We start from the raw sequence: 21,140 nt of genomic DNA, 5'->3' as shown, positions 1-21,140 counted from the left end.
TTGCAATGCTGCTCCTAAGGTCTTACCTACTCATGAGACTCAACCCCCCCTTACTATGGCTAATAAGGGCTTGGCTTGTCCTACTACTTCCTAGGTCTTAGCAAGGTTAATTTAGGTCTAATTCATGGTTTTTCAACCCATTCATGTGTCCCCAAGAGGTTTCAAGACTCCAACCCCTTACTAATTTCACTATTTTGTGTTTTTGCCTACAAAATAGGGCTACAAGGATTAGGACCAATTAGGCCTCCTACCCAGACTTTTAGGGCTCCCTCTCACAACCAGTGCACTTTCTTGTGAAACTTCCCAAAAGACCTACTATTCATTTGGCAAGGACTCAATTATTTTTTAGGTTTTAGGCCTCCAAGTGTCCGTACATTGCCCGGGGTGGATTTTAAGGTTTTTAAGGATTTTTAGGAGGGTTTTTAGGACTACCAAAGTCATAGTGTAGGTACAGTGCTCTTGCCACCTTGTTTGGATTGGTGGAGGCTCCTCCTTCACACTAGTGGTGCTTCACACACTCCTCTACACCTCCTACAAAGGGTTCACTCTCCTCTATCCAACCTTGCTCTCCAAGAACTCTGCACCAACAACCATTCCTAACTAGGCACTATCAAGTCTCACCTAGGAATGGGTCTTTAGATGACTTCCTTGCATTTTCAAGGGCCCTACTTGCTCTAGACTATAGTACAAGGTGTAAACTCTCATTCTGCATGGTCTCATGGTGGTTCCACAATGGGGAATGGAGTTATGAATCCATTTGCATAAACCAGTCAAGAACTAGATAGTGACAAGGCAACTTACAAAATATTTACAAGCACACCACACGTACAAACCAAAACTTAATATAATTGCTAAAAATGAAAGTATATACACCATTCAAGTCAATCCACATAGTTTTTCATGTAAATCAATCCATTAACTTGCTCAATTGCTTCATTCAAACTGACTAGTAACAAATTTGCAGTCTCAGTCAGATCACTTTTCTTGGGCCATACAATGTTTGACATCTCTCTATCAATTTAGGGTTTTGTAATACTTATGCTACCCTCTCCTTAGTCTATGTGCCCATATTAGGGTTGTCCATGCCAAACTAAGAATTTTGGCTACTCGATGGAAAAGTTGCTTGACAACATTTAAAAGTTGTCATGCAACTTTTGTAACTTTTGAGCAACTTTCCCAATGTTGCTTTTCTTGACTCCTAGACCCACATTGGACCAACCTAAGGACACCACCATGCTATGAAGGACCCCTAAACACCTCAAGGACACACATACCCTCTATTTTCAAGAAAATCTCAATCTTGACTTATGACTCTTAAGACCACAACTAGGACCCTAACTAGGACCAATGAGCACAAGGCTCTTATTTTATGTACAATGGCTTCATGAAGAAGCAAGAACACAAACAAAAAAAATGGTGGGAGTGCTTTGAAGGGTGCTCCTACACCAGAAATAGAAGAAACTATTTTGTAGCAGTTGATGAAGGTGTCACTGATGAGGAATCAGAAGATGAAGAAAGTGAAGACATTGTGTTTGTAGAAGTCAAGGAAGATGTGTCAGATAAGAAGGCTCTTTTATCCCACTTTGATAATTCCAATGAGTGGATTATTGCAAGTGGTTGTTCTTACCACATGACTGGTGAGCAAAGTAATTTTCTATCTCTTGAAGAGTATGATGGTGGTGTGGTCTGATTTGGTAATGATGCACCATGTATGGTAAAAGGAAGAGGGTCCATCTCTCTAAATGGAAAAAGTAGTGCTGATAATATGTATTGGGTAGAAGGTCTCAGGCATAACCTTTTGAGTGTTGCCTAGCTGAATGATAATGGACTCACTCTGGAATTTAAATATGGAGTGTGCAAAGTAAAAGGAAAGAGTGGTAAACTGATGGCCATCAGTATGCAGACCAGAGGTAACTTGTTTCAGCTGAATGCAAATATTAGTACATGTCTAATGGCTAAGTTTGATGATAGCTGGATATGGCATAGGAGACTCTGCCATGTAAACTTTGATAATATTGTGAAGGCTAGTAAGATCAAGTTAGAGGATTGCCTGTGCTGAGAAAACTGGAGAGTCCTCTATGCAGAGAATGTCAACTAGGGAAAATGTCTTCCTCAACCTTCAAAGGTAAATCTTTCACTGCAAACAATTTACTTGATCTTGTGCATACTGATTTGTGTGGTCTATGAAAACTAGGAGTGTGCAGGGAGATAGGTACTTTATGATTCTCACTGGTGACTGCTCAAGAAAGATGTGGGTCACATTCTTGAAAGACAAGTCTAAAGCTTTTGGAAAATTCAAAGCCTTCAGAGCACTAGTTGAAAAAGAAACTGGTAAGAGAATTAAATGCCTTAGAACTGACCAAGGAGGTGAGTTCACTTCTAGTGAGTTCAATAAGTATTGTGAAGAAAATGGCATCAAGAGGCAATTGTCTACCCCCTAGATTCCATAGTAGAATGGCCTAGCAGAGAGGAACAACTGGACTATAGTTGAAGCAGCCAGAACCATGCTGATTCAAGGAAAGGTTTCTCACACTTTTTGGAGAGAAGCGGTGAGTACTGTAGTCTACACTATGAACCGGGTACCCATCAAGAAAGGTAAGGAAAAACTCCTTATGAGTATTGGACTAGTAAGACACCAGTAGTAAGATACTTTAGAGTGTTTGGTAGCAAGTGTTATATCAAGAGAAGTGAACACCAGAGCAAGTTTGATGCAAAATGTGATGAGGAAATATTCCTAGGTTATTCCACAAAGAGAAAATCTCTCAAATGTTTCAACAATAGGACTCAGAGAATTATTGAAAGTATCAATGTTAGAGTTGATGAAACCTCTGAGAAACATAAGGAAACCGATAGTGAGCAAATTGTAGATGAACCGATTGTAACCTTCTAGGAACCGGTTGCAAAACAATCTAGTACCAGTAACAGTGCTTCTACACTGGTAGATGCTCATACTAATGAAGATGAGGATGATGAAGAAAAGCAAGAGGAAACAAATAAGATCATTCCTAGGTATGTAAAGATGAATCATGACCCAAAGTAGACCATAGGAGACAAGGATGCAGGAATTATTACAAGAAGAAAGGTCAGAGAAAACTCTTGCATGATCTTTGAATTTGAGCCTAAAACATTTAAAGAGGCACATAGAGATGAAGACTGGATCAAGGCAATGGAAGAAGAACTTGACCAGATAGAAAAGAATAGTACATGGTCTTTGGTACCCAGACCTGAGCACAAAAATGTCATTGGCACCAAATAGGTTTTCAGAAATAAGTTGAATGAAGATAGCATAGTGGTAAGAAACAAAGCCAAACTGGTGTGGAAGGGATATGCTCAAGAAGAAGGAGAAGACTATGTAGAAACCTTTGCTCGAGTAGCTAGATTGGAAGGTGTTTGTATGCTTCTTGCATATGCAACCTTCAAGGGATTAAAAGTATATCAAATGGATGTAAAATCAGCATTTCTGAATGGAATACTGAAGAGGAGGTGCATATAGAGCAACCAGATGGGTTTTCCCTATCAGAAGACAGTGACATGGTGTGTAGGCTACATAAAGCCTTGTATGGATTGAAGAAGGAACCTAGAGAATGGTATGAATGCTTACACTCCCATCTTGTGAAGATTGGATTTGAAAGAACAAGTGAAGATAGCAATATCTATTTGAAGTCAGAAGGAGATTAGATTCTGATCTATGAAGTATTTGTTGATGACATAATTTTTGGTGGAGATGATGAAGGAGATTAGATTCTGATCTGTGAAGAACAAGATGAGTCATGATTTTGCAGATGAGATGAAGAAGGAATTTGAGATGTCACTTATAAGGGAGATTAAGTTCTTCATTGGACTACAGATTCAAAAAATGAAAGATGGTATCTTTATCACTTAGTCCAAGTATGTCAAAGAGGTGTTGAAGACCTTTGGCATAAAAGATAGCAAACCAGTTGGTACACCGATGGTGACCAGTTGTAAATTGTCAAAATAGGATGACTCAGTGTTGGTAAATGAGAGGGAATACCGATCAATGATTTGGTAAGTCACACTATGTAGTACATAGCAGACCAGACATTGCACATGCAATGGGCATTACTGCATGGTTCCACAAAAGTCCAAGAGAATCCCACTTGGTAGCAGTCAAGCGGATTCTTAGATATTTGAAGGGAACTATTGACTATGGTTTATGGTATCCATAGAATAATGATTTCAACCTCAAAGTGTTTATAAATGTTGATTGGGCTAGGAATGTGGATGACCGAAAGAGCACAACCAGTGGTGCATTCTTTCTTGGTACTAGACTAGTCTCATGGATGAGTAAGAAGAAGAGTTGTATCTCTCATTCTATAGCAGAAGCTGAATATGTTGCAACATTTATGAACTGCACCCAGACAATTTGGATGAATCATGTATTAAGTAGGTATCTGAATTGGTGAGTATATTCTATGACAACAAAAGTGCAATTAATATTTCCAAGAATCTGGTTTTTCATGCTAGAACCAAGCACTTCGAGCTCAAGTATCATTTCTTGAGGGAGAAGGTTCAGAACAAAGAGGTTGTATTGGAACATGTTTCCAGTAAGGAGTAGTTAACAGACATATTTTCCAAGCCTCTACCAAAGGCTACATTTACCTATTTAAGAGGTGAATTAGGGGTGCTACCCCATCAAGAGGTGAACTAAAGGTGTGTACTCTACATCAGTCAAGTATTGCAATGATAATTTTTTTTCTGGATTGATGTGTTGAAGGATGCTACTCCTTAGGGGGAGTAGCATAGTGGAACATAGATGTGTGTGCCTCCACTTTGGCATTGTTTTCAAAGGGGGAGAAGATGTGAAGCGGAGAAGATATCTGCAGTATTGGGGAGAAGAAGATGTGAAGTAGAGAGATATCTTTGTATATTTCCATCAATGCCAAAGGGGGAGATTGTTGGCATATGTGCAGAGATTGATGACATGATGATATTGCATGTTGTCATTGATGTCAATATGCTAAAGTATGAACCGGTATATTGATATAAGCCAACTGGTAAGAGAACTAGCATGATGATGTGAACCGGTACATATATGAAAAAGTGAAGCGGTATGTTTGTTCAAAGTGAACCGGTATGTTGGAATGAGAACCGATATATGGGAAGTTTTGTATCAGGATTTCATTTGGCATGACTATCGGTTAGTAGTCTAAGCTTCAAGGTTTCCAATTGATGCATTCCAAGCCTATGTAATTCAACTGATGATATCTTGTGATAAAGTGAGCATTGTAATGAAGATCAGATCGTGTTGCCATGTTAGCCTTGTGTGCATGAAGGATTTCCTTGAGGATCTTGCATGGAGATTGATCCTATCTACCTTGGGAATGTGCGAAGTCTCTGTAAATAGTGGAGAGCACGTGATGGGTTATCAACTTCCTGAAGTAGGAAAGAATGAATGTTGGAGAACATCTTGAGATCTATTCAAGACTATTGCAATCAATGTAGTGTGATTAACAGTCAGGGTTGATCTAATTGAATTGTTAAACTTAAATGTTTAGGTTTTATGCTACCAACCTATCTATTTCCTATAAGGTCAATGATGTTTTTCATTTTGAAGTTGTTGGAAAATATTATGTGTGTATCCAAGTGAAGAGATACTTGATTCTTGCCAGACCGGAGAAGTGTGTTGATACCTGCAGAGTGTGATTGCAGAAGCAAAGGAGCTAAAGAGGATTTGCCTTGGCATTGTGTGCTGTTATTAGATCAGTGTATTACCTGTTGACTTCTAACCATTTCAGCAGTTGGAAAATCCCTTAACCGGGTAGCTTTAACAGGCTTTTGTGTAAATCCTTTAATAAGGTGACTCAATTCAATGAGTTATTCAAATCCTCTTACGAGGTAACCTTTAACAGGGTTCTAACCTTTAACTAGGTATTTAGCCATCCCTTAACTAGGTGATTGTTAGCAGGATCAGTTCCTAGTAGAACCTATTGTAAAAGTCTTTAACTTGACTAGGCTCCTAATAGAGCAGACTTTAGAAGAGTTCAAAGAATAGCTTGTGGGTATTCATCCCCACCGTGGTTTTTCCCAGTTGGGTTTCCACGTGAAAAATTAGTGTGTCATGTGTGATGTCTTTTCATGTGATGATTAGTATACTTTGATAAGTGGTAATGCATGTTGAACTAGTAGTCTTTATATTTTTTATGTATTACTTGTCTATGCATATAAGTGAAGTGGAAAGGAGATATTAGGTGTGGTGAAGATCTAAGTGTTAGCCGATCTATTTCTTTCATAGTCTCACTGTGTCTTATCGATAGAGGCCTATCTTAGATCAATGATGCTATATCCGATTAGTTCAGTCTTTGTAGTTAAATCGGTTTTAGGAATTTTTTGTCTATACAAGTTCACCCCCACCCTCTTAGTATCTATTGAGTACTTTCTATTCATCATTATTCATCATCAACCTCAAAAACCCACCAATGGATAGTACTCAAAAAAATATCCACTTTCAAAATATGAATCACCTCAATTTAAGGTCCCATTTGAAAGTTATTAACATTCAAAGTTGAAACAACTGGGATTGTCCTTCAAATTTTCTGAAAAATCTTGATTTCTAAAAAATATTGTTGGCATTGTGTTGTCATTGATGTCAACCGATATGGGATAACCACCAGTAGATGAGATGTATATGAAACACTGATATGAAGGAGTAGAGTATGTGATAGCTTGGATATCACCTTGTGTTGTTGAACACCGATAAAGGTAAAGAATATTCTCACGGAAGTCATCAGTACACAAGTTAGCACCTGACTTGTGTGATGAGATGGAGAAGTGGTTTGAGCGGTTTCTTGTGATGAAGAGGCAAAATGTTATCTACATCACACCAACACTAGAAGAGAAGAATGAATCGGTATGCTAAGAGGTTGCAGAACAACAGGACTCCCCTTGGATGAAGTAGCAGTCATCATGTGAAGCATTGACTAATAGTAAATGTGCTCACATCAGATCACATAAAGAACATTGCAGAATGTAGAAGACAAAGTGTTATCTAATCTATCAAGTGAAGCTTATCTCCTATTATTCATTGAGTGCATCTTAGTTTGGTGAGATAAGAATGAAGAGGTATGTGGAGATGCCTATATAGAGGGAGTATGAAGTGTTTGTCATCTTGAAAAACCAGTTGAGATATGGTCAAAGCTAATCAGGGAAAAGGCAAGGCTGAGTAGATGCAAATAGAGGAATCTGACCTGACTGAAAGAAGGTGGTGCCTAGGGGAGATTGATGACATGGTGTCATCAGGAGTGGTAACCAGTATATGAGTTCATCTGTTGTATAAGCAAGGTGAAGTAGTAGAAGATATCTTGGACTTACCAGTCTAGAGATCAGTTTGAGAGTTCCATTGATAGTCCAAGATGAGACCAGATATAACAAGATAACTGGTAGAATGGTTGAGACCGGAAGGGTTAGCAACCCGGCCAAAGAAAGGAACCAGCATGGTGGTTGGTCGGTGACCTTACTTGGACCAACTTGAAGTGCCAAGGTGGAAAATAGTCAACATGGAGTCAACATGGAAAACTTGCAATTGGATAAAGATAGAATGTACAACGATAAGGTTGTTGTAGGGTTGGTCAGCTTTAATGAAATGCCCCACAAATCTTGAACTTGCTATAGAGAAATTGTAGGGGTTTGGGGCTCGAGGTCTAGAAGACAACTATGAGCCAGTTAAGAGATATTGAGAAGATAGAAATGAAGAAGGAAACAACTTGACAGATCTTTCATGACTGACTAAAGGATTTGTCATAAGGGTAAAAAGCAATTCGTCAGGATTGAAGGGCATGATCAAGGAGATGTGACTATGGCAGAGATATGCATTCAAATGTCAGAAAGATTAGATCATACAAGATTTGATTGGATTTGGTTTTCCCTGAGGATGGTGAGGAAACCCTAACTACTTGAATTTTGAATTGGTGTTTGGAGGGAAATCTGGGGTATAAGTAAAAAGGCCTAAGAGATTGTTTGCTGCTGCTGAAGAAGAAAATATTTTGTGATGAAAATTCACTTAAGGTACAATGTCATAAATTGTGTCAGGAGAACATGGTTATGAAGAATGAAATGAAAACTATGACTATGAGGATGTCTAAAGAGATTGAGGATAGAAAGAAAAATGAAGAAAATCTTGTTATATCACTAAAGAACAAATTTGAAGAATGTGGTAGGTTGATTCATGAAAATGAGATGTTGAGGACTGATTTGGTACAATCCCAGAACAATAAGCAAGAGCTAGAGAGACAAATGATGATACTAATAGAAGACTTGATTGCTGCTTGTGAGTACAAAGAAAACTTCAAAATCAGCTCAGCATAACTTGATGACTTATTGATAGAATTCTGGTACTCCTAATGATGATCAAAATCATAAGGCACTGGTAAGACAATTCAATGCTTATAAATTCAATGGTAGATGTTTTGTTTGCAATAAATTTGGACACATGGATAGGTAATGTAAAAATAGAGTAAATCAAAACCCTGATTCTGCTCTCAACAAATGTTCTAAATGTAATAAGTTTGGTCATAAGACATAAGGTTGTAGAATGAATATTAAATGCTATGCTTGTGGAAAATTTGGACATATGGCTAGTCAGTGCAGGTCAAGCAATTTCACCAATTTTAGCAAAGCAATTTTAAAGAACAATGTTACATGTTATGCATGCAATGAAGTTGGACATATTGCTAAGTTTTGTAGAAGCAAAAATCCATCGGTAGGCAATGGAGGATCAAGGAAAAGAGAAGGTTAGTGAAATCTAGCATGATCACACTTAGAGATGGGTTAGGAAGACTAAAGAACAATGATCATATGGGAATGTCTCAATTATCTATCCAATAGAAGAGGTTGCTCCTGCACTGGTAGTGAGCTAATCTGGTAACTAAGGAAAATGCCTTAGGGGTAGGCAAAAATTCATGGAAGATGATGCATATGCCCTGAAAAGAGGTTCTGGAAGATGTTCCAAATAGTGGAGAGGATTATCTGGCATTGATATGTTCAGAGTAAGATCTGGTATCTTTCACTGGTAGTCATTTATTCAATAGAAGATTAGGGTTTTCTTGATGGATAAAAGGTCAATTACACTTCATTGTTAATCACCCATCATTCAGGAGAAATTTTAGAGTGATTCAGAGTGACTTAGTGAAATCATAAGCTATTCAGAGGAAATCAAATTTCTTCTTGAGCGATCACACCGACATCTAGAAGGTTTTGTTAAAGGTTTTCACCGACAACGATCTAATGGTATTTTTCTTTGAATCATGGAAGTAGGATGATCTTCTATTCCTATTTTCATTGCAAACCCAACTGTAGTAGAGGTTAAGGACCACCCTAGGCCAATTTTCAAATGGTATCCACATGTGGCTATCAAGGAAGATTCAATTGGAGTGTTTTCTTGCATTCTGGAGGGAGTGGTGTATGTAGAAGATTTTAGGGCCTACATTCATTGTCATATAGAGGACTTAGGTACTTTAGAAATCAAAGGAATGTATATGAATGAACTCATGGGAGAATCTGGTAAGATTAAACTAGCATGTCAACACATTGAAGATCTAGGCTTCACACATATTCAGGATATTCCAGAGTTCAAAGATGAAATAGCTAGATATGTACTAAGAAGAGTACATGGGGAACTCATATGGCTAGATAGTCCATATAAAATCACTAAGGAACCCATCTGGGCAATTACTAGCTTGTCATTGATAGGGCAACATCCAAATAAGAAAGTATCAAATGACTTCATGAGGAAGATCACCAATGCCACATCCAATAAGAGATCGATGAAGGTGAGCACTATCACCAACACCGACATCAAGTTTGGAAGCATGGTTATAGGCTACAAGGTAACTCAGTCAAACTGACTGAATTCATTTTCTACTTCATGTATTTTGGTTGCATATAGGATGATGAGGGATAATATAAAGTTAGATCTTTGTGACTACATGCTTGAATAGTTATTGATCAACTTAGGGAAGATTAAAGGTGTGAAGAAGGGCACCTTCTGGTATGGAAATTTGTTGGTCTACTGGATGCTATACTTTTTGAATGATACTCTCAGTTCTAGTAGGAAGCAATGGGCTTTTGACATCCTGATAGGAAGACAACTTAAATGATTAATTCCTGCATTGGGAAGTCTAAGAGATGATAAGGTATGGGGTTGCTTCAAGGCTTTTCAAAAATCTATGAGGTCTAAAATAAGAGTACCTAAGCATATAGTGGAAAAATACTCTATCGAAATATGTTTCATGGTTAAGAAAGATGAGACTCTCATGGAGGCAATCAAGCCCCAAAAGATTTGGATAGCAAAAATGGGCTAAGAAGGTAGATGCATTAATTCTTGATGCATATGCAAAAGTTCCACTTGATGTAGAAATAGATGAGGCATAGAAACCCTATGGAACTGCACAACAGAAGACTCTTGAGGTTGAAACTGAGTTCAACCAAAAGAAAAAGGAAAAACAAGAATGTAAGGAAAGCAAATTTGTACAAGAGGTTTCAAAAGACATTAAGGCACTTATTGATGTTGTCCCAGAGAAAGGGAGAAAGAGGAAGGATCTGGTAGTTCACATTGAACCTATGAGTGTAGATTCTGAGTCAGAAGATAACACACCATTAGCATTCAAAAGGGTTGTAAGGAAGAAATTGGAAGAACCTAAAGTGGAATCCATGAAACAACTGGTTAGAAAGGTTACCATAAAACAACTGGCACAGAAGTAGGCACCTAGGGCCATGGGGTGTATGAGTCCAGGCCATGTAGTGTTACAATCAAGCTTGGTGAGAAGAGGTACTGAATACCAGAGGTATGTCCAACACAAACTACATCTTTAATTAGTGCTAAACAATGTAAATGCTTGATTGCTCAAACTGGAGCTTTTATTGTACTCATGATTCGCCCTGAACAAACAAAGTCAGTTGTTCTTAATACACATGCTAAGGTAACAGAGAATCAACAAAATCAAATAGATAAAATTTTGAAAGAATATCACAGTGCGTTTACACCACCAGTGGGAGTACCAACACACTGTCAAGTCAAGCTCTCTATTGATTTAATTCCAGGCACACCGCTACCACATGAGCCAATATATAGGAGGTCAGTTTTGGAAAATAATGAGATTAAGAGACAAATTCAGGAGTTGATTCAGAAAGGACACATTCATCCAAGTGCTTCACCTTGTGGAAGTCCAATTGTCCTTGCTAAAAAGAAAGATGGGACATGGAGGCTTTGTATTGATTATAGAGCATTAAACAAAATCTCTGTTAAAAATAGATATCCAATCCCTCGAATTGATGATTTGTTGGACCAACTTAGGGGGGCTAAATTCTTTACAAAAGTTGACTTGAAGTCTAGATACCACCAAGTACCAATTGATCCAGCAGATGTGTGGAAGACTGCATTTAAATCTAAGGAAGGTTTGTTTGAATGGTTGGTCATGCCTTTTGGCCTAACAAATGCCCCAGCCACATTTATGAGATTGATGAATGATGTGCTTAGACCATTCATTGATTCTTTTGTAGTTGTTTATTTGGATGACATACTCATCTTTAGCAGAACTTGGTCTGAGCATTTGCAGCATGTTGAACAAGTTCTTTCAACTCTGCAAAAACACAAACTTTATGCCAACATTGAGAAGTGTTCTTTTGGTATGCAGAGTATTCAATACTTAGGGTATATCATTGACGTTGAGGGTGTTCATGTTGATCCAGCAAAGATTCAAATAATTCAAGATTGGCCATCCCCTAAAAATTTCACAGAGCTTCGCAGCTTCTTGGGCTTAGCCAACTTCTATCGTAGATTTGTGTTTGGTTTCTCACACATATCATGGCCTCTTAATCAATCACTCAGGGGTGGAGAACAAGCAAAATTTCAGTGGACAGAGGCACAACAACAAGTATTTGAGGAGTTAAAGAAAAGACTATGTTCAGCACCAGTATTGGTCCTTCCAAATCTACACCAAGCATTTGAGATAGAAACAGATACATCAGATTATGCTCTTGGTGCGGTACTCACACAAAATGGGCATCCTGTTGCCTATCACAGTGAAACTTTTTCTGATACAGTACGTATGTATCCCACCTATGATAAGGAGTTGTATGCCATTGTTCAGGCTTGCAAACAATGGAAACACTATATACTGGGAAAAGAAATTGTTATACATACAGACCATAAACCACTCCAATTCTTGCAAACACAAGGAAAGCTACAAAATGATAGACATCAACGGTGATTAGTCTATTTACAACAATTTCACCTCAACATTCGTCATAAAAAAGGAAGCAATAACAAGGTGGCAGATTGTTTGAGTAGGCCTCCAATTGCAGGTTTGACAATAGTGTTGGATTCATGCGGTCATCAATCATCCACTTGGGAACAACTATATAGTACTGACCCTAATTTTGCTAACATCTATAATAATTTGGTAGAAGGAAAATCTATCTCTGATTTTCACTTGCAGGATGGGTTTCTTTGCCATAATGGTCACATATGTGTACCCACCGAAGAACGGAAGAAAATGATATGGGAAGCTCACTACAGTCATGTTGCAGGACATTTTGGTATTGGTAAGACTACTGCTATCCTTCAAAAGTATTTCTATTGGCCAAAAATGAAGCAAGATGTCATTTCACATATACAAGCTTGTGCGATTGCAAAACCAGCAAACCGTAAGTTCGGTCTATACTTACCATTACCTATTCCTGATAAGCCATGGCAGTCTATTTCAATGGATTTTATGTCTGGGCTTCCAACTACCAGGCGGGGGCATGATTGTGTATATGTTGTGGTAGATAGGTTTTCTAAAATGGCTATCATGGTGGCATGTAAAAAGATGATTTCTGTAGAAGATACTGCCAAGCTATTTTTTGAACATGTGTGGGTTCATTTTGGTTTGCCAAAAACCATTATTTCTGATAGGGATAGCAGGTTCATCAGCAAATTTTGGTTTGCACTATGGGCTAAAATGGACACAAAACTGACAAAGTCCACAACATTCCATCCCCAAATAGATGGGCAGACAGAAGTGGTGAATCGAATGATTATTCATATTTTACGGATGTATCATTCAAAACATCCTCGCACGTGGGATGAAAGCTTACCCTATGTGCAACACAGCTACAACCGTGCACTCCATAGTACTACAGGGCACAGTCCATTTGAGGTTTCTCTTGGGTACCAGCCGTTGGCACCTATGGATGTAGCAATACCATCTCTATAGTCTAGTAGTCCATTGAATGGTGACAAGGAGGTAGATAAAGCAGAAAAATTCATTGATAACATTAGACACCTACAACAACAAGTTTATGAGATATTGGAGCAGAGTAATCAGAAGTATAAGGAAAGACATGACAAACATAGAACTCCCCATCAGTTTCAGGTTGGTGACAAGGTATGGTTACATTTTCAGAAAGAGTGCCTACATGGACCAAATAGAAAGCTTCGACCTCTTTGTTATGGACCATACACTATTGTGAAACAAGTTGGTGAGAATGCTTTTGAACTTAATTTGCCATCCTTTTTGGGACTGCATCCAGTTTTCAATGTGGAGTTGTTGAGACCCTATTTTCCTCCTTTATTGGATATCTCCCAAGCTACTGAATACATTCAAGCTGCAGAGTTAAACCCCTCTACTACTGCTCCAGTCTAGCGTGACCATGTTACTGAAGCCATTTTAAAGACTTTGAGAAATCAAAAAATTCCTTTGTATCGGGTGGTTCGAGCTGGTCAGCATTCTCATCAAGGCAAGTGGCTTACTAAGGAACAAATTGAAGAACAATTTCCTCATCTGTTGCAGCAGATTAGTGCAATGGGGCCCATTGCCTCTTAAGGGGGGAGGAATGATCAAGATTAAATTGGGAAAATATTGAAATCTAATTTTTCCAAAATTTTATATGTTTTAGTAAATTGCAATTTTGAGGGTCTTCGGTGCATTTCTAGACAAATATGGTGCTCGCAAACATCATCGATGTTTTCAAAATTTGGTTCTAGATTATTTGAATACCTTTCCAACGTATCAAACGGTTTGTAATTCGGAGTTAGGATGAGAAAGTTATGCCTTCTCAAAGTGGACTGAAATTTTATATTTAGTTTTTTGATAATTTTGATAGTTTTAATAGTTTAATTGTAATAAACATTATGATGACTCTTGATTTCAATTCCAAGGGATTTGTGTGACCCTTGGGATACATTCGACTTGTATAAACTCCAATTTTGAATAGAATGGAGACAGTTTTTGGTTTGCAATCTTCTTGTTGTCAATTTTTGTGTTGAAATCTACAATACCGCAAGTATCACACTAGGTATTGTAATCTGGTTTTCATAAATCAGATCATTAAGATGCAAGAAATTTTTGCTATCTGTGTTACTATAACTCCAGATGAGATGGAGAAGACAATTGAGGTTGCAGATAGAAAGGTTTTTAACAACAAACATAGAATAACTAGCCTGATGTTAGGAAGAATGAATGAGGTAATAAAGGAAACTCAGAAGGCTTGGATAAAATTTCTGGGAGAAAATAGAGGATTCTTTACTTCACCCGAGACCAAAACCAAGACTATAGATACACCGATTGAAAGGAAAGGAAAAGGAATTATGGGTACTCCACCCATAGTTTTGAAGAATATCAAGCTACTAGAAATTGAACCACTGATTAACACAAATGTACAGACACATACTAAGACACTGGTTAATACTAAAAATATTGTACATGATACTAACATTGAGTACACTTGTCCTCTAGATACTAATGTACAAGTTGAGGATATTATTCCTAGAGAGGAACCGACAGTTTCACATACTACACCAAGTTGTGAAGCCACCAATGCAAGTGAGGAGGAAATAAAAGATAAATCACTAGAGAAAATAGGGGAATTTGGTAGGCTACTAGTTGGGAACCCATCATTGTTTACAATTGATACTTCTCTAGTAGAATAGAAAACTATCATAGAGATGAGTCCCATAGAGAAGATAATGATGGTTGCTCAAAAACTAATGAAGGAGGGATCCACAGATAAGGGGATAATAGATCAGACAATAACTATTTTGCACAGATTGGTCCTGGAATGTAAGATTGAGAATGAAGTGATCCCTTCCATTAATCTTAAGGTAATAATAGAGAACACCAAAAAATATTTTCAATCATTACATCATATCTCCAACTGGCAAGTGCTTGAAAGATTCACTCTGGTTAAGAGAGATGCTTTTGATTAGATCATTGAGATAGAGAAGAAGATTGAGGAGAAACTTATTCTAATTGAAAATTCATTGAAACAGTCTACTAACATATACAGGGTATGTTGCAATACTAAGATTCTTACAGCAAATATAGATAAGAAGATAAAGAGATACAAGAGAAGATTGCTAATATTGCTAACTCTTTTGATGGACTAATTTCACTAACAACATCAATTGATGGACAAATTTTGACTTTGGAAAACCAAATTTCTGCTCTTGAAAAGGAAAGAGATAAAATCATTTGGAGAGCTAGAAGTCTGTGAGGTTTGGTGAGTCCAAGATTGGATTCACTTTGTGTACATAAGAGGGAATGCATGGATATGCCGGGAAAGCCCACACTTGTAGAAGTAACTGAGAAAGAATCTCTTGTATATTTATTGAGTGGACTTGTATCTATCTCCAGCATATTCAAAACTAGCTGGGATACTTATGTGGAGTTATTGGAGAAAGCTTATCCGGAAACCTTGAAATTAGTCAATCTCTGGTAAGACATTTTTTGAGGTATTCAGTGTACAGTACTTATTCTTTGACATTCTTTTTACAATTTTGGGGAATTGATGTCAAAGGAGGAGTAGTATACATGTGAAAAACAATGAAGAGTTGCATACATTAGGGGGAGTTACAAATTTTTTGGAATTTTGGAATACTGGAGTATTTTGCATATTTAGCTTAGGGGGAGAAGGGAAAGGTGAAACTGGCAAGTGAAACCATGACCATTTTTCACATGAGTGTTGCCATCAATGCCAAAGGGGGAGATTGTTGGCAATTGACACTCTAATTGGTTGGTTTCACTATGTTGTCATTGATGGCAACATGATTTTGGGTTCTGGCTTCATATGGTGTATTGACAGGAACTTCACGGACTCTACATTGGCACTAGCACCAGAAGGATAGAAGATTTATTTGGTCACCAACAATGGAGGCTGACATGGTATTGTAAAGGTCATCGATAATGGAGGCTGACATATCTTGGATCCGACATCGACAAATTATTTTAATGCTTATACATTTATGTTATTTGGCCGACATGTAATATGATATTGTATATATCTTTGTAAGCCAACATAAGGCATAAAATTTGTATAGGGTATATATGTCAGTTTGATAGATCATTTTGTAATATGGAAAATATGGATAAGGATGAGTATGGACATGGAAATATGATGCGAAATCATTTTGAGAGATTATGTATGTGAGGAATTCATTGTAAGGGTTATTTTTGTATTGAGGTTTAGGGTTTTAACTGGAACAGACAGAGCTTAAACCATAACTATATTCTGGCATAGGAGGTGTTATATTAAGCAGTTCATACTTCCTTGGATTGTTTTTTGGAATGTTATGTAGTTAGTGAGGCTCTTATTGTGATTGAGCAGTGTGCCCTAGGCTGTAAGCCTTCCTGCAAGTGGAGGCACATCATATATTGTAATATCTCTTCATATGGCCAGTGAATTGATATTGTGGGTCACAAATACCATCGTGATTTTTCCTCTTTGAGGTTTTCTATGTATAAATCTATGTGTTATGATTCTCATTTATGTGTTTGTCTTATTGGTTGCATTACTTATTTCAATTCTATTTATACTAGTATATACCAGTTGGTGTATGAATGTTTTTTTAAGATTAAAATCTACTATTCTAGTATAACACTGATTCACCCCCCTCTCAGTGTTACTGGTTTCCAACAAACCTAACACACTATGTAACCAAGATTTATGAATGGAGGCATGGAAAGCTTCTCCATTGCTTCTTGAAACTTTGATCTTCTTTTTCCCATGTGTCAGCATTTGGATTCATTCTAACTCTTATAGTAATCAAAGACCCTTGGAATCATATGTGGCTAGCTACATGAGTTATTCTAACTTCAAAAGCATCCTAGATAGAGCCTCACTGCCAATAAGATTTTAGGGCTCTAACGAGGGTATACACCATAATCTCTCAAATATTGCTCCATTTCCAACATGGGTCTATAGCCCTAATGGAGTCATTCGCATGTTCTCATAGTTAAACTTTTTGTTGTCGCACTTGTATGCGTGATATTTCAGTAATATATCATTTTTTTCTTTTATTTTCTTTCCTTTACTTGTAAGTAATGAATTTGTTGGAATCCAATAACACTGAGAGTGGGGGGGTGAATTAGTGTTACACCAAAATGATCAATTTTAGCCTTATTAAAACATGCATACACCAACTGGTATACCGGTACATAAAGAATTGAAAGAAGTAAAGCAACCAATAAGCCAATCACATAAATGAGAATCATAAAACATAGAATTATACATGGAAAACTTCAAAGAGGAAAAACCACGATGGGACTTGTGACCCATAATATCAATCCACTGACCATATGAAGAGATATTACAAAATATAAGGGGCCTCCACTTGCAGGAAGGCTTACAATCTAGAGCACACTACTAAATCACAAATGGAGCCTCACCAACTACATATAAATCTAGACTACAATTTGAAGAAGTGTTGAACTACTAAGATAGCATCTTTTAAGCCAAAATATAGTTCTGGTTTAAGCTTTGTCTATTCTAGTCTAAGACCCTAAACCCTTTACCATAATAACACTTACATAAATATCCTTACATATATGATCTCTCTAATATATTTTACATCTCCTATATTATCCCCTTCCAATTACATATTCGCATGATGATTATTATAAAATGATCTATCAAACTGACCTATATACCCTATACAACTTGTCATCACTTATGTCGGCTTACAAAGATAATTACAATATCAAATTATATGTCGACTAGATAACATGAATGCATAAATATTGGAAACAATTGTCGATGTCATATCCAAGAGATGTCGGTCTCCAATACCAATAACCATATTCTAAACCATGTCGTCCTACAATGCCGATAACCAAATAAATCCCTCTATCCTACTAGTGTTGATGTAGAGGTTGTGAAGTGCCTACTAGTACACAACTAAACCAAAACATGAAGCCAAAATACAATACCATGTTGCCATCAATGACAACATAGTTAAACCAACAAATTCAGTGTCAATTGCCAACAAAATCCTACTTGGGTATGATAATTATAGCGACGCTAAAGCAGAATATTGGTTTTTTCACCTGCCACATGACCAACTATGTATTTGTAATGACCTAGAGCTATTGATTAATGTGTGAGATATAGAAATTGATAGATTTTGGGTAATAAGACTTGATAGTGAAACCTCTACCCAACCAAGGATAAAGCTTAATCACAAGGTGATCTTGAAGATGAATGACTAAAGGCCTCTTAAAGACTTCATGAACAAGTATCTAGGAAATGAAACAACCTTCATTTCTTTTAGTACAAATAGGTGAATAACTTAGACAATCATCATATTTTTATTTATGCCAGTATAGGAGAAAGGAATAACAATATGCATCTATATGTTGCATCCTGAAATGGATATATGCAATGCAATGCAGTAAAGAAATATGCAAATGCAGTACTAAAAATTGAAATGATCCCACCCTTAGATGTAATATCTTATTAGGTGCATTCTATTAATGGGATCAGGGAGTGGATCTCCCTCCATTGTTTGCAATTGATAAGCGTCATTTCCAATTACTTTGGTTATGATAAAAGGACCTAACTAGTTAGGCTCAAATTTTACTGGTTTTTCACGTTTAGGGAGGTTCCTTTGATTTTCTTTAAGATAGATGTCTCCTATTTTAAAGTAACATGGTTTGACTCTCTTGTTGTAGCTTATTCTCATTTTGTTATGATATCCTTGTAAATGATTCAGAGTGCTTTGTCCTTTTTCATCTAGGAATTCTATTTCTTCTGAGATAATGTTTTTAGAGCAACCCTTAGCAATGGAAATTCTACCTCAGTAGGCAAAATAGCTTCTGAACCATAAAACAAAGAGAACGATGTGGTACCATTTGCTATGCAGATACTAGTTCAATAATCCTAGAGAGCTAGATTCAGTTGGAGATGCCAATCTCATCCATTGTCGTTGACAACTTTCCTTAAAATTTTCAAACTAATTTTGTTTGTTGCCTCAGCTTGACCATTTATTGGGGGATAGTAGGGTGTTGTAAAATGTTGTTGGATATTAAATTGTTCACAAATTTCACCCACTTCTTGATTTTTGAAGGGTCATCCATTATCAGTTACAATGCACATGGGCACTCCATATTTGCAAATAATATAATTCAAAATGAATTTAGCTATTTTCTTTCCTGTTGTGAAAGTCATCAGGATTGCTTCAACCCATTTTGTAAAATATTATGTAGTTGTGAGGATAAACTTATGTCTGCTGGAGGAGGTAGGGTTTATTTTTCCTACAAGATTTAATTCCCACTGTGAAATTGGTCATGGTGATGTTATTGGCTGAAGATCTTGAGAAAGTGCGTGAATTAGGTTCCCATGTATTTGGCATTGCTTACATCTTCAGACATACTTGTAAGAATCCTTTTCCATTGTAGGCCAATAATAACCTGTTCACAATAGTGTTTTTGCTTGAGAAGGTCTAGAAGAATGTGTGCCACATATGCCATCATGAACTTCTTTCAGGGAGATTTGTGCCTCCTCAATATTAAGGCATCTGAGTAAGGTGTTATCTACACTTTTTCTATACAAAGTGTTAGCAATAATTAAATTTTTTGATGATTGTTGAATAAGTGCCTTTCTTTGATTTCGTGAAAGATCAGGAGGTATATATTGATCATTAAGGTATGCATACATCTTTGTACCATGGGGACTCAAGTCCTATTATCATACATACATATTCAGTGGATTATATTTCATAAGCTGGGAGAATGAGTTGTTCCACTTGAAATTCAAAGTGAGTTGCATCGTTTGTCATATCCAAGAGAGAACCTACCATTTCCATTGCATTTGCTACCTTGTTTTTTACCCTTGGTATCTGTTCAAATGTTACATTGGTGAAGTGTTTCTTGTATTCTTCCAACAATTATTTGTACAGTGTTAGCTTATCATCTTTTATATTGTAATCATTGTTGACTTGATTAATAATAAGATGTGAGTCTCCAAAGACCTGTAGGTCCTTGACCTTCCATTGTAGTGTAGTTCATAGTTCTACCATCAAGGCTTCATATTCAACAATGTTATTGGTGCAAGGGAAGATAATCTTGAATTATTTGGGAATTGAATCTCCTTAAAGAGTTATGAATAGAATTCCTGCTCTTGCTCCATGATTTGTATGTGAACCATAAAAAAATAATTTCCATTTTGTTTGTGCTTATAGTGCAAATATTGATTCATCTGAAAAATCTATCACCATTGGATGATTGTCTTGTAGGAGTGCTTCTGCAAGTTGATCTTCTATGATTTTTCCTTTTATGACTTTTCTATTGATATATTCAATGTCAAATTCACCAAGTATCATAACCCACTTTGTAAGTATTCCGATTAGTGTTGCTCTATTCATCAGGTACTTGAATGGATCAAATTATGCAATGAGTTGTACTTTATGACTCAATATATAATGTCTCATTTTTTTGTGATGCAAAAACTACTGCAAGAAATGCTCTTTCTATTGGTGTGTAGTTGATTTCATATCCAATGAGTGTTCTACTAATGTATTAGACAACTCTCTCTTTTCCTTGTTCATCATTCTATGCTAGGAGAGCACCTAAGGAGGAGTTTGTTGCAGCTATATATAGGAGTAATGGTTTTCCATGCATGGGTGGAAACAAGATTGGTGTGGACAAAAGATATTCTTTTAGTGTCTTGAATGCTTCTTGGCATTGTTGTGTCCATTTGAATATGATGCCTTTCTTTAAAAGATGTTGAAATGCTTGGTACTTCTCTACCAATTGCGCAATGAAATGCCTTATGGACTATAAGTTGGTATTTTGGTATGGTTTTGTCATTGATGTCAACACCTACTAAACTCTGGCACTTTGGAGAATCAACAATGTTCATCAGCAAGCAAC

This window comes from Cryptomeria japonica, chromosome 10 (genome assembly GCF_030272615.1).
Source record: "Cryptomeria japonica chromosome 10, Sugi_1.0, whole genome shotgun sequence".
NCBI lineage: Eukaryota > Viridiplantae > Streptophyta > Pinopsida > Cupressales > Cupressaceae > Cryptomeria > Cryptomeria japonica.
The sequence above is the reverse complement of the archived record's forward strand: the minus strand, read 5'-3'. Positions refer to the sequence as shown.